General features: G+C 33.4%; 1 pseudogene; it reads right to left on the bottom strand.

Annotated features, from left to right (window-relative positions):
* The window catches only part of LOC140955891 (uncharacterized), a 200,426-nt pseudogene that overhangs the window by 133,879 nt on the left and 46,052 nt on the right, over positions 1-20,495 (bottom strand).

Raw genomic sequence — 20,495 nt, 5'->3', positions numbered from 1 at the left:
TGATAAATGATCTGCGACAATATTTTCAGTGTCTTTCTTGTCTTTGATTGTGATATCAAATTCTTGAAGTAACAAAATCCATCGCACCAATCTAGCCGTAGAATCTTTCTTAAAGTGAAGATATTTCAATGTTGCATGATCACTAAAAACCACAACAGGTGAGCCAACAAGATAAGATCTGAACTGGTTGCATGCAAATACTACTGCAAGTAATTCTTTTTCAGTGGTAGTGTAATTCAATTGAGCACTATTTAAAGTTTTACTTGCATAGTAAATCACATAAGATTTCTTATCTTTTCTTTGTCCCAAGACAGCACCTATGACATAATCACTAGCGTCACACATTATTTCAAAAGGTGGTGACCAATCAGGATGTTTAATGATAGGAGCAGAAGTAAGCAAGCTTTTAAGTTTAACAAAGGCTTTTTCACATTGTTCAGTCCATTCAAAAACATTTTCCTTTCTTAGAAGGTTACATAATGGTTTAGATATTACACTAAAATCTTTGATGAACCTTTTGTAAAAACCAGCATGTCCTAAGAATGATCTAACATCTTGAACAGATTTTGGTGTTGGTAAGTTGGCAATAAACTCGATTTTAGATTTGTCAACCTCAATTTCTTTCGATGAAACAATGTGACCAAGTACAATGCCGTTTGTTACCATAAAGTGACATTTTTCCCAATTCAATACAAGATTCTTCTCTTCACACCTGTTCAAAAGCTTTTCTAAGTTAGTCAAACAATCATCAAATGAATCACCAAAAATAGAAAAATCATCCATAAAAATCTCAAGAAAACATTCAACCATATCACTAAATATGCTAAGCATGCATCTTTGAAACGTGGCTGGTGCATTACATAATCCAACAAGCATTCTTTGATATGCAAAAGTACTAAATGGACATGTGAAAGTAGTCTTCTCTTGATCTTCCAATGCAATTTCAATTTGGTTGTAACCTAAATAGCCATCTAGGAAATAATAAAATTCATGACCTGCAACTCTTTCTAGGATTTGATCCATGAAAGGTAAAGGGAAATGATCTTTTCTAGTCATTGAATTAAGTTTCCTATAGTCAATGTACATGCGCCAACTAGTAATAGTCCGAGTTGGAATTAACTTATTTTTCTCATCTGTTATCACAGTGACTCCAGACTTTTTGGGTACAACTTGGGTAGGACTTAATAGAGTCATTTTCAACCGAAAAATTATCAAAATAAACTTTCAAACGATGCCCATTTACCTTGAAAACATTGTCATTCTTTGGATTCTCGATATCACAGACCCCATATGGATACACATGTTTCACAATAAAAGGATCGCTCCATCTTGATCTTAGTTTTCAAGGAAATAAATGGAGTCGAGAATTATAAAGCAAGACTTTTTGACCAACATTGAATGTTTTTCTTAGTATTTTCTAGTCATGAAACTCTTTGATTCTTGCTTTATGAATTCTTGAATTGTCATATACATCATTTCTTATTTCCTTAAGCTCATTTATTTGTAATTTTCACAGTTGACTAGCATCATCAAGGTTTGAATTGAAAGATTTAATAGCCCAATAAGCTTTATGTTCAATTTCCACAGGCAAGTGATAAGGTTTTTCATAGACTATTCTATAAGGTGACATACCAAATGATGTTTTATAAGCAGTTCGATAAGCCAAAAGTGCATCATTAAGTCTTAAAGACCAGTCTTTCCTATTAGGGTTCACTTGTTTTCCTTAAGATTTGTTTGATCTCCCTATTAGCAAGCTCTACTTGTCCACTTGTCTGAGGGTGATAAGAAGTGGCAACTTTGTGTGTGATTCCATATTTCTTTATTTTGAAACATAATCTACTGCGACTAATATGTACACGAAACCAAATGATGGAGGAAATGAACCCATGAAATCTATACCCCAACAGTCAAAGATCTCAATGACAAGAAGAAGATTTAAAGGCATCATGTGATGTTTTGAAATAGATCCCAACTTTTGACAATTTTCACAAGTCTTGCAGAATGCATGTGAATCCTTGAACATGATGGGCCAATAAAATCCACTTTGTAAGATTTTTGCAGTTGTTTTTTTTTACGAAAAATGACCCCCACATGCCTTAGAATGATAAAATTTAATGACACTGCTTACCTCATTGTCAGGAATGCATCTTTGAAATATTTGATAAGGACAATATTTAAATAAATATAGGTCATCCTAATAAAAGTTCTTCACTTCATTCAAGAACTTTCTTTTGTCTTGGGTACTCCAATGAGCTGGAAATTGTCCTGAAACACGAAAATTTAACAATATTAACAAACCAAGGCATTGTAGAAATAGAAAGTAAAGATTCATCAGGAAAGTAGTCATCGATTGGTGTGATGTTAGATTTTGAATCCGTTGTCAATCTTGACAAATGATCTGCAACAACATTTTCAGTGTCTTTCTTGTCTCTGATTGTGATATCAAATTCTTGAAGCAACAAAATCCACCGTACCAATCTAGCCTTAGAATCTTTCTTAGAAAGAAGATATTCAAATGCTGCATGATCACTAAAAACAACAACAGGTGAGCCAACAAGATAAGACCTGAATTTATCACATGCAAATACTACTACAAGTAATTCTTTTTCAGTGGTGGGGTAATTCATTTGAGCACTATTTAAATTTTTACTTGAATAGTAAATCACATAAGGTTTCTTATCTTTTTTTTTATCCCAAGACAGCACCCACAACATAATCATTAGCGTCACATATTATTTCAAAAGGTAACGACCAATCAGTAGGTTGAATGACAGGAGCAGAATTAAGCAATTTTTTTAGTTTAACAAAGGCTTCTTCACAATGTTCAGTCCATTTAAAAATATTATCCTTTGTTATAAGGTTATTTAAGGGCTTAGATATTACATTAAAATCTTTGATGAACCTTCTGTAAAAACCAGCATGTCCTAAGAATGATCTAACATCTTTAACAAATTTTGGTGTTGGTAAGTTGGCAATTAACTCGATTTTAGATTTGTCAACCTCAATTCCTTTCGATGAAACAATCTGACCAAGTACAATGCCGTTTATTACCATAAAGTGACATTTTTTCCAATTCAATTCAAGATTCTTCTCTTCACACCTCCTCAAAACCTTTTCTAAGTTAGTCAAACAATCATCAAATGAATCACCAAAAACAGAAAAATCATCCATAAAAATCTAAAGAAAACATTTAACCATATCACTAAATATGCTAAGCATGCATTTTTGAAACGTGGCTGGTGCATTACATATTCCAAAAGGCATCCTTCGATATGCAAAAGTACCAAATGGACATGTGAAAGTAGTCTTCTCTTGATCTTCCAATGCAATTTCAATTTGGTTGTAACCTGAATAGCCATCTAGGAAACAATAAAATTCATGACCTGCAACTCTTTCTAGGATTTGATCCATGAAAGGTAAAGGGAAATGATCTTTTCTAGTCATTGAATTAAGTTTCCTATAGTCAATGCACATGCGCCAACCAGTGATAGTCCTAGTTGGAATTAACTCATTTTTCTCATCTGTTATCATAGTGACTCCAGACTTTTTGGGTACAATTTGGGTAGGACTTACCCATTTGTTGTTAGAAATAGGATAAATGATTCCATTATCTAGAAGCTTAATGACTTCATTTTTCTCTACTTCTTTCATAGTAGGATTAAGCCTTCATTGCATTTCTCTAGAGGGTTTCGCATTTTCCTCCAAATAAATCCTTTTTGTGCAAATCAAAGGGCTAATTCCTTTTATGTCAGCTATGGTCCATTCTAATGTATTTTTGTGCATTTTTAGAGTCTGTAATAACTTACCTTCTTGATTTACATTAAGTTTGGAAGAGATTACTACTAGAAAAGTTTCATTTTCTTCCAAAAATGAGTATTTAAGATTAAATGGTAACGTCTTCAAATAAGGTTTTGGTGGTTGAACACTTGAAGGTATGGACTCAATTGATCGTGGTGGCAATTTTTTAATTTGTGGTCTCCAATTACATGCCTTTGATTCTTCCTGAAAGTAGACCATTTGCAAATCATCAGATTCATCAATCTCAGTTTCATTGGAAGTGGTTTGAAATTTTTCATGAACTAATTTTTCAATAAAGTCTACTTCTTGTAAATTATTATCATCTCCAGGTTGCTTGTAAATGTTGAAAATATTCATCTCCAATGTCATGTTTCCAAATGATAGCTTCATCAGTCCATTCCTACAATTAATCAATCAATGCATTAGAAGTGGCAAGAAATGGATGTCCTAAAATGACAAGAATTGAATTACATGCTTTAATAGGTTGTGTATCCAAGACAACAAAATCTATAGGCTAAATGAATTTATCAACTTGTACTAACACATCCTCAACTATTCCTCTAGGCACTTTTATAGATCTATCGGCAAGTAAAAGAGTTACAGAAGTTCATTTTAACTCACATAGATTAAGACTTTGAAAAACCGAATATGGAACTAAATTCACACTAGCTCCAAGATCAAGTAAAGTTCTTTCAATTTTATGTTCTCCAATAAAGCAAGAAATTGTAGGACAACCAGGGTCTTTATATTTCAAAGCATTATTTTCTGAAGAATAGCAATTACTTTTTCGGCTAAAAATGCTTTCTTTTTCACATTCAATTTTCTCTTCACAGTGCATAGATCTTTCAAAAATTTAGCATAAGAAGGTACTGTTTAATAGCATCCAACAAAGGTATATTGATCCTTATCTATTTGAAAGTTTCAAGTATTTCAGAATTGTGATTGACTTTCCTTTGTTTGGTCATGGCATGAGGAAATGGAAGTGCTGGCGGAGAATCAATCTTTTCTTTACGATGTTCAGATTCAACCCCTTACTTACCCTCAAAGATTGACTCATCATCTTTCTCACAAGGTTCAAGAGTGGGTTTTTCAATAACCTTACCACTGTGAAGAGTGATGACTGATTTGACTTGATCCATGTGTTGACTTCCAGAACTACTTGCATTTGCATTGTATTGCCCCTTTAAATTTTGCTGTGGTTGAGATGAAAACTTATCTTTCTCTTGGAAACTGAGAGCAGATGTGAATTTTGCAAGAGTATCTTTAAAATCTATCATGCGTTAAGCAAGCTGAGTGTTGATTACCTCTTACTTTTCAATGAATGCATGCAATGTTTCCTCAAGATTTCTTCTAGGAGGTGAAGCATAAAGAGGTGCATATCCATGAGAATTTTGAAAATTATGGTGTGCTTGAAACGGTGGCTTTGAAGTTTGTGCATTATTATTATCACTATTCGAACTTAAATTTGGGTGATTTCTCCAACCAGGGTTGTATGTTTGCGAGTATGGGTTATGATTGGGCCTTTAGAAACTGTTTAAAACATGGGCATATTCATAGAGGCATTCTTTGAAAGAAGGCAATGTTGGACAATCATTGGTTGCATGTTCATTTATTTCACAAATTTGACACACAATGTCTTGAACAGATTTTAATTGACCACTCTTTTTCAATTCTAGTGCCTCAACTTTTGTAGCTAAAGATGCAAACTTGGCTTGGAGTTCATGATCTTCCCTAAGGTTATACATACCTCCACTAGATGTATGAGGTTGGGTTTTACTTGGTGCCTCATAAGTGCCTGTAGTGTCCTAATTTTATGCATTTTCAGTTAGCAAGTCTAGGTACTCCATTGCTTCATTAGGGTCTTTATCTTTAAAAGTTTTATTGCACATCAATTCAACCATTTGCCTATCTTTAGGTGTTAACCCTTCATAAAATTGTGAAACCAATCTCCATGTTTCAAAACCATGATGAGGGCAAGTATTAAGCAAGTCTCGATACCTATCCCAACATTGGTAAAATGTTTTACCTGGTTTTTGAGTGAAAGTGGTGATTTGTCTTTTGAAAGAGTTGGTTCTATAAGTTGAAAAAAACTTCTTTAAAAATTGTTGTTTCATTTCATCCCAAGCACGAATGGATCCTGACCTAAGATTTTGTAGCCATGTTTTAGCTTTATCTTTTAATGAAAAAGGAAAAAGTTTTAATCTAATGGTATTCATGCTACAATTTAATTCATTATAGGTGTTACAAACTTCAAATTCTCTCAAATACAAGTATGGATTTTCTAGATCTAAGCCATGAAAAGAAGGTAAAAGTTGAATAATATCTGGCTTAAAATTAAAATGAGATGCATCAAGAGGGAAAACTATGCATGAGGATGCACTTGTTCTTGTGGGATTCATGTGGTCTCTAAGTGTTCTAACATGGTTATTCTCATTATTTTCATTATGAAGTGACTGGTTATCTTCTCTGGCCATATTTTTCTGAAAATGATGAGGATACCCTACAAAGTCTACCACTTAATGTACGTGACCAAACACTCATGCACGTGTAGAAAGAGAATAGAAGGAAGAAGAAAAAAATAGAAACAGTTAGATACAAGAAAAGTAAAAATAAAATAAATAATACAATTTGTACAAGAATTTACCTTCCCGGCAACCGCGCCAAAAACTTAACACGATCAAAAGATTGATGTCTTCTCCCAAGTGCAAGAGTGTCAAAGTAATAAATAACCCGACAATACCGGGGTCGAACCACAGAGAGGTTAATTGTATAAATTATAAACAACAACAACAATAATAATAGTAGTAGTAGTAATAATAATAATATTTATAATAATAAAAAAGAAGAAGTTGATGAGAACTTTGAGATGGAAGATTAATATAAGGATTAAGCAATGATAAAAACAAATGTCAAGGTTATAGGATCCACTAATGGTATTTCAAACAAGTATAGTATAATCTCTTATTATTCAACTAGAAACCACACCCAAAAAAGGTTCCAATTGGATGATTTGTCATTAATAGCTCATTATAAATTGTTAACATTATCATATTAATTATTTTATTTAAGTAACATCAAACTTTTAAATATTGTCAGAAATTCATGATGCTAACTTATGTTAACAACAAATCAAGTTCTTTTCATAGCACAGGTGTAGGTAATACCATACGGTTGGGCTATGAGAGTGCCAAGCATTTGTTGTACCAAGTGTTATACAACACAAATCTAGATTAATCATTTAACAATCAAGGTATTAAGAATTAGTAAGATAAAAAGATAAGACATGTTAATATTAAACATTAAGGTCCATGTTGAGTTTACACCATTAATGTAACCTTTTCACCTTGACATAATAAACTTAGCTAAACATAATGAAGAAGAGAAACATAAATAAACAAAATAAGAACATAAACAAGATACAAGTTAACTAAGTAAAGGAAAAGAAATGAAAAGCATAAACAAGATATTAATGAAAGCAAAACTTAAGAATTACAAAAAAAATATATAAAGAGAGAGAGAAAGAGCAAGTTCTTGATCTGAACAACCAAGCCCCTAAATGCATGGCAAATGCCTCTTTTTATAGGCCAAAATTTGAAACTATTGATTTGATGACTAATTGTTGAGTGGGTGACTAACTCTTGACTTTGTGAAAATCCTTATCTTCTTGTCTGAATAAAACGTCATTGCGAGCATCAGAACTGGAACCACCTGTACTCATGAAAGTTATAGAAAATTGTCTTATCTTTCCAGAAAAAAAACATTGAGGTCATTTGGACTTCTAGAACTTGAGATATGGGCTAAACACTGAACGGTGTCTGGACTGCAGGACAGATTCGGACTTCTCCGTTGTTGCTATAATTTGGACTTTAAAATGACCTTTTTAAATCTTGGCCTCCACATGAAAGTTATAGGCCTATGTCTTACCAAATCTGTCAAAAACATTGAGGTCATTTGGACATCTAGACCTCGAGATATGACCCAATTACCGAACAGTGTTTCAGTTTGGACTGCACCGACATCTCTTTTCTAAGTTTGGCCCTCTCTTTGTCCTTTTAATTTCAATACTTAAACTCATCAATCAATCCTTTTATTTATGTGATAGGCCTATATTTAAGATGAACATTTACCATATATTAAAGGTATCTTATATTATTAGGTATATTATTTTAAAGCATGCTTTAGTTAAGGAGTTATTAATACTTCAAGTGCAAAATAATGATATAAAACCTTGATAAAAATGCACTTTTAAGTACTAATCACAAGGCCTTAAGAGCACGACATACCAGCTGTTTCTAGGGAGGGTGTCGAGTTAGAAGCTGATCAGGTTATTACTGATGGTTGGGTTGCTATGGAATCTATACGTAAATCCAGCAAGTAGGGGATGATACTTGTGCTTGGTTGGTTTGCTCCTACGTTGTAGATTCTGGATGGAAGTCTATTGATGGCTTCTCATTTTGTATTTGTGATATTGCTCTATGTAGTGTCGTTTGCTTGGTCTTTTGAAGCTGGCCATCTTTTGTTGTCTTCTTGCTGGCCTGTTGCTGTTGTTTTGCTGTTGTTACTGGCTTTGTTTTGCTGGGTGTCCATTGTTGTGCTGAATGGTTGTGTATGGTGCTTGTGTCTGCTGATTTGCTAGTTGGGTAGCCTGAGGCTATGGATTTGAATTTGGTTGTTGATTTCCCTTTGCTGGATTGGATGTCTTCCTTGTGCAGCTGTTGTATGGGCTACTTTTGATAATTTTTTATATGAGGGTTGCTTTGTGGAGATGTGTTTGTTGGTCGTACCCTTTGTGGTTTGGCGCTTGTTTGCTAGTTATGTTTACTTTGCTAGATTCTTAGGTTTGGTTTAGGGAGCATGTTCCCTTCCCACGTTTAAGGAAGTCTGTTCCCTTTTGCTTGTATGTACATGCCTGTATATCTTGACTAACTAGTTTCTAGCTTTGTTTCAGTTTTGATCTATATAATTTCTTACATTTGATAAAAAAAAGAGCTCTCAGTAAGAAAGAGCTCTCAGCGAAGTAAGAGAGAGAAGCTCTTGGTTGCAGAAAGTGAAAAACCCACTACTGTTCGTGTTTTCTCCATTTTCTTGTGCAACATTTTCTTCTCTTGCTTTCTGCACTCTCATAGTCTCTTCTTCTGGTCTCTTGGTGTAACCTTGCTATATTTTGCTAGGTTGGTTTGCAGGGCAATGCTTTCTGCCCCTGCCTGTGGCCTCTCTATTTGGCTCCTTGTTCAGCTTCCTCCAGAATGGATGAAGTCAATTTTCCTATAATGGTTCTGCTTGCTGGCTCTGCATTCTTGCATCTGGTTTATTGTTGTTTTGGTGGCGCTTGCTTGACCGCTATTTATGATTGGTTTGTTTTAACTCGCAAGTGCATGAGTGTGTGATGTAGCAATTAACTCGGTAAGATCGAGCTCGGTAAGATCGAGATCATATCCACAGAGAGCTAGATCTGTAAATTAAGCTAGGTAACAAAATAAAACTCAAGAGAAATTAAATGAACAATAACTTGGTTGAAAATAATTGATGGATTTGTCTTAAAAGATGAAAGAGTGTAAATAGATTTTAAATGACAAGAAAAAGTAAGTCTTGGTTCCAAATCAATTTTAATGGTGCTGTATTGGTGATTCCTTTAACATATATAAGATACCTCAACCTAATATCAACAATGATGATATTAGATCGGAAGATATTACAATGAAGTTTAAAAAGATGAAGATTGACTATTGCTTAAGAATGAACGAGTACTTTCATATTAAGTAAGACATTGAATCAAGTAATCTCTATACCAAAACTAAGGTTTGTGCATAAAAATTAAAGATTATAACATGACCTAAATGATTTCTAAAGTTTCTTTGCAATAACAAAACATTCATGAAGAAAATGAGAAGATAAACATTAAGATTCATTCATATCTTAAAAAACTCACCTCAATCACCACCATCCTTGATTTGGATCCAAGAAAGAGATTAGCCAACCATGATTATATATAAGAACACTTTAATAAACATGAAATAACTTGAATCAAACTGAAATAATAAGTTTTACAAACTAAAGAACTGAAATCTACAAAGAAGAACACAACACAATTTCGGTAAAGATTCTAACACAACTCTGACTCTAACTTTGGACAGCAATTCGACCCTCTTAGAAGCCTCTTTTAGAGATGGATATGGAAACATATTTATAGGTCATTCTATTAGCTTTCCAAATCATTAAAGAACAGCGCAGTTGAACATCTGAGTAAAAAGTTATGGGTACAACACCAAAAGGTGTTCTGGAAAATCAAATCAGGCTAGCTTAGAGAACACTTTGGTGCACGTTTTTCTTCCTCCTTTATGAGCTGTCTCTTTCTTCTTTTTGACCCAAAATAATGTGACAATGTCCCCTCCAGCTTTCCATCCATGTGTTTTCCCTCTTGGATCAATGGATTAGCTAAAATAAATCAAATGTGATTTGTTGTGTGGACATGTAAGATCATGTATTATGCTTGGGCTAATTTGGGGCTGAATTTAAACATCAAATAAGGATACAAATGTACCTATTATTTGGGCTAAGATTGACATTGAAACCTTGAGTGTTTGATGGTTGAAGTTTGCACACAACATAAGGCAAGTTTGGGCTTGAAATGGATCATATGATAATCTTTTCTAGGATTGGAATAGAATTGATTTTTAGGACAAATTTGGAGCATTTATTTGAACCAAGATTTGCTTCAATCTTTAACTAAATTTCTCTTCACCTCTTTGTTCCGAATTCCGACGTTAAATTTTCTGAAATAATTCATTTAAGCTCCAAAAACCTATGGAAACATTAAAAGAAACTTCATTACTAAAAAGCACATCAATTATTATAAAAAAACCCAAATAAAAACAATAATACATATGTAAAAATAAGAGACTTAATGATACTTTTGATGCATAATCACACCCCCAACTTAGATTTTGCTAGTCCTTTAGAAAAACAAAACATAAAACCTTTGAAATAAAAAGAATAATAATAACCATAATTAGCCTCGACTCATCACACTTAAAGGACCTATCATGCAAACATAGGTATCTTTAACTTAGTGTACACAATAGCGAATAAAGAAAAATAAGCATACTCACATTCTCTAAATCAAACATCTATACAAAATTCCAAATTCAATCGTATTTATCATGTAACCAACATAATTGATTCATGTGAAAACTCAACTTGTAATCTTCCCTTCTCACTACTACAAACAAGGTAGCAAACTAGAGAAATATCTATCTATCTATATATATATATATATATATATATATATATATTATATATTTTTCTTTCTTTCTCTTTTTTTTAGAGATATTATTTATTTTGTCTTTAAGTGTCACTTCCCTTTTGACGCGAATACAAAAACATTTGTGATGAATGCACCTGGTTACTCACAAAGTCACAAACTTAAAGTGCTTTTGCATACTCATATTTCAAGCTGTCGTTTGATGTAAAGATAAACATTTGTGATGAATACCCCTAGTTACTGAGCAAGTCAAACATTGGAGTAGATAGAACTTTGTACACATTTTATTTATTTAATTGTCTAATAATTATTACTCTATTTACTTAAAACTTGTTTAGGACTAGATCAAAAGGGATGATCACAAGTATCACACTCATCTTTTATGCATAATCACACAAACTCACACAACTTTTACAAGGAGAAATGTACTTCAATAATCTTAAGGAAAAAAAAGTGTTTTATATCTTGCTTTATAAGATATTATCTATCCCAAATTAAAGCATGCAATATTCAACACAATAATGAATCCAAAAATGTAATGTTGATCCTAAACAAGTCTCTCTAACATACATGAATGCATTTGTTTTTTTCAAAAACAAGCATGGCCATCTCAAGCATTCAACATAATCAAATATCTAAAATTAAGTTTTGCATTATCCTTAATGTAAAAAAAAAAAGAGAGAAGAAAAGAATAAAGAATAGAAAACTGTTACTCCCTTTTTTTTTCAAGGATGAATGTTTGATTGAATTGGACATGAGCTGACTTCTTGCTTGATTTTTTTTTTGAACCTGCATATCACAACTAAAAGAAAACATCAAATCAATTTTTTTTTTGAAATTAAAAACCTTACATTAAAAACATCACACCCCCCAACTTAAATAATGCATTGTTCCTAATACATGAACAAGAAAATATAATAGATGGAAGAAAGAAAAAATAAAGAAAAAATAAAAACTCATTACTTCTGATACTATAATGGTATTGGATCTTCAAGATCCAATGTCTCAACTTCAGCCACAAAGTTTTTAAGATAAGGTTTCAATTGATGAACATTTACTTTGAAAACATTTCCATTCTTAGGATTTTCTACCTCAAAGGCACCATGCTCAGAGATGGATTTAATCACAAATGGACCAATCCATTTTGTCCTCAACTTCCCAGGAAAGAGAAGTAATCGTGAATTATACCAGATAACCTTTTGACCATAAGAATATGTTTATCATGCAAAGCTTTCATCTTATGTTTTTAAATTTTTCTCATCAAAATACCAACGGGCTTATTACAAAAATGCTTTCCCCCATCACTAATCATAGCCCAGGGCATGCCAAAACGAGAGAAAATATTTTCTTTCAAGAGTTTGACCACAACTTGGTGGTCATTGGTTCGGGATGCAATGGCCTCCACCCATTTAGACACATAATCAATAGCTACAAGGATGAATTGGTAACCAAATGAACTTGGAAAGGTCCCATGAAATCAATCCCCCAACAAATCAATATTTCCAAAACAAGAATGGGGTCAAGGGGCATCATGTTATGCTTAGTGAGGTTACCTAGTCATTGGCATTGGTCACATGCAACACAGAAGGCATGAACATCTTTAAACATGGTGGACCAATAAAAACCACACTACAAGATCTTGGCAATGGTTTTCTTGGAAGAGAAATGCCCACCACAGGCTAATGCATGACAAAAATTAATGACACTTGGAATTTCATGATCAGAGATGCACCGCCTAACAATTTGGTCAGGGCAGTATTTAAATAGGTAGGGGTCATCCCAAAAAAAGGTATGCATGTTGCGCAAGAATTTTTGCTGGTCAAGTTTAGACCAATGAGAAGGAATTTGACTTATGGCTAGGTAATTTGCTATGTCAGCATACCATGGAGAGCCAATGTAGGAGACAGTACCTGCACAAAATAAATTTTCATCAGCAAAGAGTTCATTTATTGGAGATTCATCAATTATGGTCTCATTTATTGAGAGACGGGACAAATGATTAGCCACTACATTCTCTACTCCCTTTTTATCTCTAATTTCAAGGCTAAACTCTTGGAGTAGAAGAATCCATTAAATCAAACGTGGCTTGGCATTTTGTTTTGTGAGCAAGTATTTCAATGCTGCATGATCAATGAAAACAATAACAAGAGATCCAACCAAATAAGACCTAAACTTGTACAATGCAAATACCACAACTAAGAGTTCTTTTTCAGTTGTAGTGTAATTCAATTGAGCATCATTCAAAGTCTTGCTAGCATAATAAACGACATGAGGCTTCTTATCTTTTCTTTGCCCTAACACAGCCCCTACCGCAAAATCACTAGCATCACACATCAGTTTCAAATGGTAAAGACAATAAGGAGCTTTGCATGATTTGGTGCAGTGGTCAACAACCCCTTTAAAGCTTTCAAAAGCTTCTTGACATTTTGATGTCCAATCAAATTGGACATCTTGTGACAACAAGTTACACAATGGTTTCACAATGGTACTTAAAGAATGAATGAAATCTCAGTAAAAACCAACGTGTTAAAAAGGATCTCACAATCTTTCACACATGTCTTAAGAGTAGGTAATTTTTTAATGACTTCAACTTTTGACTTATCTACCTCTATCCTTTTTGAAGAGACAATGCGACCTAAGACAATGCCATGTGTCACCATAAAATGACACTTCTCCTAATTGAGTATAGGATTGCTCTCTTCACACCTTTCAAGAATTTTTTTTCTAAATGCACTAAACACAACTCATAAGAATCCCCATAAACTGAAAAATCATCCATGAAAACTTCCAAAACAATTTCCACCATGTCACTAAAGATACTCATCATACATCTTTGAAAAGTGGTTGGTGCATTACACAAGCCAAAGGGCATTCTTTTATAAGCATAGGTACCAAAAGGACAAGTGAAAGTGGTTTTTTTTTCTTGGTCTTCTAAGGAAATCTCAATTTGGTTGTAACTTGAGTATCCATTAAGAAAACAATAGAAAGCTCTTATGGCTACTCTTTCAAGCACTTTGTCTAAAAATAGAAGTGAAAAATGGTCCTTTCTAGTCACCATGTTCAACTTACGATAATCAATGCACATACGCCATCCAGTTTGGATTCTAGTTGGCACTAGCTCATTATTTTCATTCTTCACTACCGTGACTCCAAATTATTTAGGGACAACTTGAGTTGGACTAACCCATTTTGAGTTTCCAATGGGGTAAATGATACCTGCATCAAGTAGCTTAAGCACTTCACCTCTCACTACTTCTTTCATGTTTGGTTTCAATCGTCTTTGCATTTGCCTCACAAATTTAGCCTCTTCTTCAAGATAGATTCTAGGCGTACATAAAAAAGGCTAATTCCTTTCAAGCCAGTAATTGTCCACCCAATTGCTTTCTTGTGTTTTCTCACCACTCTTAGAAGTTTTTGTTCCTGCTCTATGCTAAGTTTTGATGAAATCACAATAGGATATGATTCATCTTCCCTTAGAAATGCATACTTAAGATCACTTGGTAAAGGCTTCCTTTCTGGTTTATAAGGTTAGACAAGAGATGCCTCAACTTTCACTTGGGGTGAAATCAAAGGATCAAACAATAGGGTCCATTGACCTGTTGACATAATAGACATTGGATCTAGATAAGTCTCAAGTTCTCTTACTTCCTCATCAACACATTCCAAAGAATAAAATCTTTCATCATGAATTAAAGTTCTCTCCACTGGATCCTTTATCCACTCTCTCTCAAAGTGTTCTTGACAAACTATTTGGATCAAATCTACCTCTCAAATGTCCTAATATTCACCAATTTTTTTGGAGAAATTGAATATGTTCATCTCCATAATCATATTCCCAAAAGATAATTTCATCACCCTATTCCTACAGTTAATTAAAGCATTGGATGTAGCTAAGAAAGGTCTACCTAAGATGACTGGGATGGGAGCATTAGGACATTGAATAGGTGCAGTGTCTAACACTACAAAAACAAAAGGAAAGTATAATTTACCTACTTGGACCAACACATCCTCAACAACACCCCTGGGAATCTTGATTCGAGTGGGCTTGATTTCTCCTAAACCTAACTATTCGTAAACAGTGTAGGGTATTAAATTCACACTTGCTCCTAAATCCAACAAAGCTTGATCTATCTTATGACTTTCAATAATGCATGAAATTATAGGACAACTAGGATCTTTGTATTTGGGAGGGGTCTTAAACTGGATGATGGCACTAGCATGTTCAGTTAGAAAGGCTCTTTCTTTCACATTCAATCTCCTTTTGGTTGTGCATAAGTCCTTAAGGAACTTTGCATAAGATGGGACTTGTTTAATTGCATCAAGGAGTGTAATGTTGACTTTCACTTGTTTGAACAATTCATAGATTTTCAAGTTTAAAAGATCATGTTTAGGTTTGCCTAACCTTTATAGAAATGGTGCTTTAGGAACAAATTCTAAATCACTCACTTTGACTCCAATTTTTCTTGAATCATCTCCTTTCTCATTCACTTCTCTCTCATTTATCTCGCCTTTTTTTTTCACTCAAACTCTCATTTGTCACTTGTGTTTTGATTCCCTCTTCACTTTCCTCAGATTTCTCCCCCACAATACCTCTAAGAATCCCAAAACCTATAGCTTTGTCAATAATCTTTCCACTTCTAAGGGTGGTGATGGCTTGAACTTGTTCATGGTTTGAAGGTTCACTAGATGAGGATTTACTCATGTGTACCTGACCTCTAGGATTTGGCATTGGTTGAGCTGGGATCTTTCCCTTCTCTTGAATGCTTAGTGATTAAGTCAACTTGGTTAGTTGACTTCGAATGTCATCTAAGGTCCTATTGGTCTGGTCTTGAAATTTGTAAGCTTGGTTGTTGATTCCTCCTTGTGTTTGCATGAATTGTTAAAGAGTATCCTCTAGAGATCTCTTATGAGGTGGTTGGTACGTGTTATATGTGGGAACATGAAATGGTTGGGGTGGAGGTTGAAATGTTTGAGGTACTGAAGAGCCCTTATTTCTCCATTCAAAATTTGGGTGGTTCCTCCATCCAGGATTATAGGTATCTGAGTAGGGATTGCCTACTTGGTTTGAAAAGGGCTTTCTAACATTACTTGAATAAGAAGTTTGACCATATAACACTTCCTTGAAGGCTAGAATGGTAGGACACTTGGTTGTCCTATGCCCTTTGCTCTCACAAATAACACAACTTTCCTCTTGTTGTTCACTCATGACATGCACTTTTTTAATCTCAAGAGACTCTACGTTCCTAGCCAATGAGGCTAATCTAGCATTGAGGTCAACATCTCTTTCAATTGGAACTTACCACTTGAATGAGAAATGGTGTTTCTAGACTCAACATGAAGTGGGAGAGAAGTCTCTCATTGCTTTGTGTTTTCAACCAATTGATCAAAAAAAATCAAAGGCTTTAGTTGGTTCTTTGTCATAGAGCTCACCATTACACATGGTTGACACTAGCTTTTTAAAATCTACGGTAAGAGAGTCGTAGAAGAAACTCACTAACCTCCACATCTCAAAACCATGGTGGGGACAAGCATTTAACAAGTCTTTAAACCTTTCCCAAGCTTGGTGAAATGACTTAGTTGGACTACAAGAAAAACTCATCATTTGACGTTGTAAGGTTGTTGTCCTATGAATGGGGAAGTATTTTTTTCAAAAATTCAGCTTGCATTTCCCTCCATTTACCTATAGACCTAGGATGTAGGGAATTTAGCCAAAGCTTGGCTTTATCCTTTAGAGAGAATGGGAACAATTTAAGCCGAATGGTTTCCTCGGTGCATGTTTTATCAATAAAAGTATTATATACCTCTTCAAAGTCCTTAATGTGTATGTATGGATTTTCAGAATCCATACCGTGAAATGTGGGAAGAAGTTGAATCATGCTCGATTTCAAATTGAAAGCTTGTTGATTAAGAGGCAAGATAATACATGAAGTTGTACTTTATCTAGTCGGGTGAAGATACTCTCTAAGAGTTCAAAAATTAGGTTGATCATTGAATTGTGGAGGTCCATTGCCTTGAACACTCCCTTCACTCTCTACATCTTCAAGATTAGCCATGATGAAAAAAAATACAACAATTATATGAATATGAAAGGAAAGGAAAGGAAAAAGAGAAAAGAAGAAGAAGAAGATTGCAAATAAAAGTAAATGAAACGTAAAAGATAAAGTAATAGATAAAAAATAAAAATACAACAAATTAGGAAATTTACACTCTAACTAATAAGCAATATTAACAACAATAAACATTAAAAGATAATTATAACAAGCATGAATAAAAAGGCGGTAATACCGGCCAAACACTTCAAACAATAAACATTAAAAGATAATTATAACAAGCATGAATAAAAAGGCGGTAATACCGGCCAAACACTTCAAAAATAAATAATAGAAAAATAATCATAACAAAACAACAAGATTAAATAAAATAAACAAGAGGCGGTAAAACCAGCCTTATAATATAAACAATAAATATTAGAAACTAATTAGAATAGACATTAAAAGGAAAATGGTTGAACCAACCAAAATCCAACAATTAGTAGTCTAGTCCACAGTCCACTATCTGAAAAGTTGAGGTCTAATTTTATTTTTAGGTGGAAAAACCAGCCATTAGATTTTTTTTTATTTTTATGTATTTTTTTTTTGTTTTCCAATAATTAAATTTAAAATTGGTTACCTTTGCTTGCTTGCTAGCTCCGGTAACGGCACCAAAAATTGCTTGATCGCTATTTATGATCGGCTTGTTTTAACTTGCAAGTGCACGAGTGTGCGATCTTGCAATGAACTCGGTAAGATTGAGGTCATATCCACAGAGAGCTAGAACTTGAAATTAAGCTAGGTAACAAAATAAAACTGAAGAGAAATTAAATGAACAATAACTTGGTTGAAAATAATTGATGGATTTGTCTTAAAAGATGAAAGAGTGTAAATAGATTTTAAATGACAAGAAAAATTAAGTCTTGGTTCCAAATCAATTTTAATGGTGATGTATTGGTGATTCCTTCAACATATATAAGATAACTCAACCTAATATCAACGATGATGATATTAGATCGGAAGATTTTACAATGAAGTTTAAAAGGATGAAGATTGATTATTGCTTAAGAATGAACGACTACTTTCATATTAAGTAAGACATTGAATCAAGCAATCTCTATACCAAAACTATGGTTTGTGCATAAAAATTCAAGATTATAACATTACCTAAATGATTTCTAAAATTTCTTTGCAATAACAAAACATTCATGAAGAAAATGAGAAGATAAACATTAAGATTCATTCAAATCTTAAAGAACTCACTTCAATCACCATCATCCTTGATTTGGATCCAAGAAAGAGATTAGCCAACCATGATTATATATAAGAACACTTTAACAAACAAAAAATAACTTGAATCAAACTGAAATAATAAGTTTTACAAATTAAAGAACTGAAATCTACAAAGAAGAACACAACACAATTTCGGTAAAGATTCTAACACAAATTTGACTCTAACTTTGAACAGAAATTAGACCCTCTTAGAAGCCTCTTTTGGAGATGGCTATTAGAGACATATTTATAGAAAATTCTGTTAGCTTTCCGGATCATTAAAGACAAGCACATTTGGACATCTTAGTCAAAAGTTATGGGCACAACACCGAAAGGTGTTCTAGAAAATCAAATCAGGCCAGCTTGGAGAACACTTTGGTGCACATTTTTCTTCCTCCTTTATGAGCTGTCTCTTTCTTTTTTTTGACCCAAAATAATATGAAAATGTCCCCTCTAGCTTTCCATCCATGTGATTGCTCTCTTGGATTAATGGATTACCCAAAATAAATGAAATATTGTTTGTTGTGTGGACATGTAAGATCATGGATTGTGCTTGGGCTGATTTGGGGCTGAATTTAAGCATCAAATAAGGTTACAAATGTACCTATCATTTGGGCTAAGATTGACATTGAAACCTTGAGTGTTTGATGGTTGAATTTTTGATGAGTACTTAAAAGTGCATCTCATTAAGGCTTTATATCATCATATTGCACCTAAAGTATCATTAAATTCCCTAACTTAAGCATGTTTTATAATAACAAGTCTGATAATATAATTTATATCTAATTTATGGTAAATGCTTATTTTGAATGCAAGTATATCTTACAATTCAAAGGATTGATCGATGTGATTAATTATTGAAAGTGAAGAGACAAAAAAAGGACTAGTCAAAGAGAAGAGATGCTGGTTCAATTCCAAACTGGAACACCATTCGGTTATTGGATCATAACTGGAGTTGTAAAACTTGGATTTAGGTCTTTTTTATATGGATGGAAAGTTAAGACATAGACCTAAAACTTTCATTGAAGTCTAAGACTCAATTCTGCCATTTTCAAGTTCAAATCTTAGCAACAATGGAGAAGTCGGAATATGTCTTGCAGCTTAGACACTGTTTGGTTTTCAGCTCATATCTTGAGTTTTAGAAGTCCAAATGAGCTCTAGTTTTTTTTTGTTGGAGAGATAAGACAATTGCCCACAACTTTCATGGAATAAAGGGCTCAAATTCTAATGTTAGCAATGATGTTTTGGCTAGCCAACAATATCAATAATCAGCCAACAATATCAATAACCAGTAGCCAACAATGTCAAAAACCAGCCACTAAATCAATGGTTGGCCACCAACTATTTTCTTAGTCAACCAATCAATAGTTCTGAATCTTAGAATATAAAATGAGGCATTTGCCATGTATTTAGTCATATTATTTTTCAGATCAAAATCATCTTCTTGCTTTCTCTCTTTATATCTTTGTATTGTTTAACTTTTCTTTCATGCTATATTAATCTCTTGTTTATGCCTTTTTCATTTCCTTTCCTATACTTAGTTAACTTATATCATAATCATATTCTTATCTTGTTTATTTATGTTTTTCTTCTTCTTAATGTTTAGCTAAGTTTATTATGTGTTAGAATAGGTATAATATAAACTCAACATGGACTTCAATGTTTATATCCAAGAAAGTTTGCTATTAACATGTTTTTATCTTTTTATCTTACTAATTCTTAATACTTTACTTGTTAAATGGTTAATCTAGATCTATGTTGTATAACACTTGGTACATCAAATGCTTGATCCTTCATAGTCTTCGGCCGATATCGTTATTATGATAGGAACTTGATTTGTTGTTAACATAAGCTAGCAACATGAATGCCTAATGATATTTATAAGTATGGTGTTACTTAGATAAGATAATTAATATGATCATGTTAATACTTTATAATGAGTCATTAACGATAAATCATCCAATTGGAACCTCCTTTGTGTGTGGCTTCCAGTTGAGTAATAAAAAGAGTTTATATTATATTTATTTGAAATACCATTAGTGGATCCTTTAACCTTGACATATGTTTTATTATTGTTTAATCCTTACACCAATATCACATCCCAAAACTCTTTTCAACTCCTTTTCTGTTATTAT

Source organism: Populus alba, chromosome 8 (assembly GCF_005239225.2).
Source record: "Populus alba chromosome 8, ASM523922v2, whole genome shotgun sequence".
In the NCBI taxonomy this organism is placed as follows: Eukaryota; Viridiplantae; Streptophyta; class Magnoliopsida; order Malpighiales; family Salicaceae; genus Populus; species Populus alba.
This window is presented reverse-complemented; position numbering and strand designations above follow the sequence as displayed.